The sequence below is a fragment of the Zeugodacus cucurbitae genome, chromosome 2 (assembly GCF_028554725.1).
Source record: "Zeugodacus cucurbitae isolate PBARC_wt_2022May chromosome 2, idZeuCucr1.2, whole genome shotgun sequence".
Classification (NCBI taxonomy): Eukaryota; Metazoa; Arthropoda; class Insecta; order Diptera; family Tephritidae; genus Zeugodacus; species Zeugodacus cucurbitae.
Genome location: NC_071667.1, coordinates 73,738,031 through 73,742,079, shown reverse-complemented (window position 1 = coordinate 73,742,079; position 4,049 = coordinate 73,738,031). Strand labels below are relative to the sequence as shown.

At 39.1% G+C, this 4,049-nt stretch overlaps 1 long non-coding RNA gene across 1 annotated transcript; it reads right to left on the bottom strand.

Annotated features, from left to right (window-relative positions):
- Positions 1-418: 418 nt before the first annotated feature.
- On the bottom strand, positions 419-3,612 carry LOC128923768 (uncharacterized). The gene is made up of 4 exons (XR_008472503.1): positions 3,386-3,612; positions 2,131-3,303; positions 1,996-2,065; positions 419-1,940 (listed from the first exon to the last, which is right to left on the bottom strand). It is a non-coding gene; the product is annotated as an uncharacterized LOC128923768 (long non-coding RNA).
- Between the last annotated feature and the right edge of the window lie 437 nt (positions 3,613-4,049).

The window sequence follows — 4,049 nt, the reverse complement described above, 5'->3', positions numbered from 1 at the left end:
CCCTTTTTCCGGCTTCTTGCAGTCCTAAATGTTGTGGCTTTATTTGAAGTGCCAGGATCCTGAAACCCAACGTGCATTTGGTACCCTATACATTGTTCTTCGACATCACAACCGCTAGTTCGATCTAATCTGTAGTTATTGAGTGTCAATATTGAAATTCTACAAATGAAATTTGGAACCGCCCACATATTATCTATTATCCTGGAATCCAAGGCATGAAATAAAGCAAAAATAAGCTGACTTTAATTAAATTTTCTTTACAAATGTGAGCAAACGGTAAAGGGCATTTGCACCGCCTGCTACTCCACAGCGCTGAAGATAGCAGACACACACAAACACAGACAAGAGAATCCAAAAAGAGTCTGTCTTTGCGTTGACTGAGGAGATTTGCCGGGTGTTTCTTTGGTTGTGTCGGATATCTCTCGACAAGCAGCGCGTTACAAATGTCACGCTAATGACGTTAATAACATTTCTATGTAAATGCAGTTGTTGTTGGCCGTGCTGAGGCGGAAGAACGCCAGTTGCCTGTAGTCTGTGCCACATGTGGCAATATGCTGTCAACCCGATGCAAAAGTGGCATGTGTGCTGTTCAGGTGGCACATGTGGCATTTTGCATGCACCATCTTATGCTATGTGCTGTGCTCTAAGTGATTGTGCCACATTAAAGTTCTGATCTTCAATTTGCATTTTAAATAGCTATAAATACTGAGTGCGGCTGCGGCAAGTATGGCAGGCTTACAATGCCAGCGCTAACTAAGGAAGGTGGCAAGAAAGTAATCTCAGCTAGTCGCTGACATGCAACCAGGTACACTTGAGCGCACACCTTGAGCAGCTCTATATTGAGCTAGTAGTCACTGTCCGGCAAAAATAAGTTTTTGTTATTAAGGAAGCTGAAGCAGCCAGCAGCCGTTGGCCATTCAATGCTGATGGCTCGAGCAGCGGGTGTCATGTAGAACATAAATCAAGTTGCTGAGCAGCAGCGAGCACAGCTAAATTTAAACTGTATGTAATGGCACTCAGCATGCAGGTGCTGAGTCTAAGATGGCGTTGAAGAATATGCGCATGCGACAAAGCTGTTGCGAATAGCACTTGCCAGTTGCGCCGTTAGGTGTTGAAAAGCTTGTAAAAAATGTTGAAAGAGCACAGTTATTTTTTCATTTTGGCTTAAACAATTTTCAAGTTTTTTCGTAGCTAACTGTTCAGAAAATTCATGGGGTTAGGAAGAAGTCGCTATGAGTTCTAAACCTTCATATAAATATTTTGAAGTATTTAAAAACGGGCTGATAAATTCTTAAGTAAATCACAACGCGTCAGTGATTCAATGTTTGAGATGATGAGGTCATATCCCGACCTGACCTCAAAGAGTCGGTTTAGATAAAATTACGTAATTTCTTTCTCCTCTTTTCTGTGCTTTTTTTGTATTATATAATACTGATATTCGATTAAGAGGACTAATGCGGCTTTTTACACTTTTTAAAATAAAATACAACAAAATCACCTCTTACTGTATTAATCAGGTTACTTATATATCTAAAAAAAAACTGCCCCACAGCAATTCACGCTACCATCGCAAATCCATTTTGACTCCCCGAATGCAATTGCCAGCTTCCTTCGGCGACAATAAAACTTCGGCACGCCATAATAATAATAATGGATGGGTTTTTACACCTTTAATTATATGGTTTGATTTTCATCCATTGCCATCGTCATCGCAACGAAATTGACAGTGAATTATGTGCAGCCGATATAAGGAAGCAGCCGCCTGCCAGCCAGTGGCACTGCGATTTCGATTTCTTGCACATTTTGATGTGTTTATTACTTCAGCAGGCGTGGTTACTGCTTAGATACACTCTTTTTAATGCTATTGCTGGCAAAGAATAGGAACCGCCAAGTTGCCGACTCGCCAAGTGCGGCTTATCTGCAAGCCCTTAAATCCAGCTCTAGCATTTTGAATTATTATTTGCTAATGTAACCAGCTTTAAGTGTTAAATTTACCTCTGATTTCAACGCGCTTTATAATTGTTTCATAATTATAGGATCGGTGTTTAAGTATAGAGCGATTGTCCTTTTTTTTTTGGTTTGGGGTTTTTGCATTAATAATTTCATCTTTGTTTATTGTAAAGTACTTACCAACACCTCTACTCTCTGTACCTTAAGAGTATCTCCCATCGAGAATTTTATTCAAAATCATAAAAATCTTAAACTCGAGTTTATGATTCAATGTAAATGCACCCCATCCAAGTTCCAGGTGTATGGCAATTAAATAACAATTTAAAAATAATAAAAGCAGTCATCAAGCAAAAGTGCATATTAAAAACACTTACAGCACTGTAGACAGACTCTTCTATGCGCGCCATTAAATGATGAATGAGCCCATTATTGCGTCTATAAATTCTGCAATCCATCGAAATGGCGGTGTAATTAAAAACACATTTGGCAAAATGTTGCTGTCGAGAGGATGCAGCCTCAGTGGCATTGGCAATGCTGACGGGCCTCTTAAGTGCCTGTTATGGTTCAACGCTATTTTACTTTGTTTGCAACTTTATTGCTGCATGTCACTTTTACTGCAGTATTCACCCATTGCTCAAGACATTGTCCATCATATTTTTTTCAAGTAGAATTTCGCAAAATTCTTTGCAAGCAGTATAATAATTAATTTTTAGTGAAAAGAGTAGTGCTTAGAGCGCCACCTTTTCTTTGAGGCAAAATTCTCTTTGCTTCCCTAACTTTGCTGCCTATTTTATATGACCATTAAGTACCCAGTAAGGATTACTGAAGGAAGATATTTTTTCAGAGCATTATAGCATTTGCAAGATATTTAATGACACGCAATCTATTAAGGGTCTAGTGAAAATGTTTCCTTAAAACATACTTCAACAAATAGCAAATACATCTACCTCCCAAGTTTTTATCATTTCAGGACCTGTATATTCTAGGAACTGGTGTATTTTCCTAGAGAGTACATAATCTAAGACACTGTGCAACACTTCCATCTATCTAGTTTCAACTAAATGAGTGGTCAGCTGCCTTTCTTTTAGAATCACCAGAGAAGTACTGCTGTATGTGTGTCTACGGCAATTTCCGCTCAAATGAATTGCAATAATAATTTATAATTCTGTCCTGTCGCTGTCGCTAGATCTGCCGCTACAACAGCAATGCCTTTGATGACTCTATTCCGGGAAGCATTCGAGGGCACTCATTTACTCGCACTTCAATGGCGGTAGCGACGGCAGCAACTATGATGGATTGCTGTTAACTGCCTTCAGTTGCAGAGAGGGAGCGTTTTACTAGCCGCCTGCCAATCTAAAATTACATGCAATTATAGCAAGTAGATAAAAGATTAACGTAGTTTACAGTTGTAAAAATTGGGCTCAAGCCACATCACCTTCTAGTTTTGCCAACCTTTCTTTCTTTGTTCGCCGTTGTTACCGTTATTTAACAATTGCATTCATTAATTCTAGTTCAGTACACTAATAAATAGAAAGAAAGCAGCTATTTGCCACTACTTCTTACAGCTTTTTCAGGCCTGATTACACTGATCGTCAAACAGCTTCAGCAAGCATTCATTAGAAGCATTTTACTTCCGTATGATGTCCAAAAGTTAAGTTCATTTTTATACTCTCGCAACAACAAAGTTGCTAGAGAGTATTATAGTTTTGTTCACATAACGGTTGTTTGTAACACCCAAAACTAAACGAGTTAGATATAGAGTCATATATACCAAAGTGATCAGGGTGACGAGTAGATTTGAAATCCGGATGTCTGTCCGTCTGTCCGTCTGTGCAAGCTGTAACTTGAGTAAAAATTAAGATATCTTGACGAGACTTGGCACAAATATTCCTTGGCAGCATAAGAAGATCAAGTTCGAAAATGGGCAGAATCGGACCATTGCCACGCCCACAAAATGGCGAAAACCAAAAACACATAAAGGGTCATAACTAAGCCATAAATGAATTTATAAAAGTAAAATTTGGAATAAAGGATCACGCTAGGAGGGGGCATATTTGGATGTAATTTTTTTGGGGAAGTGGGCGTGGCCCCGCCCACAA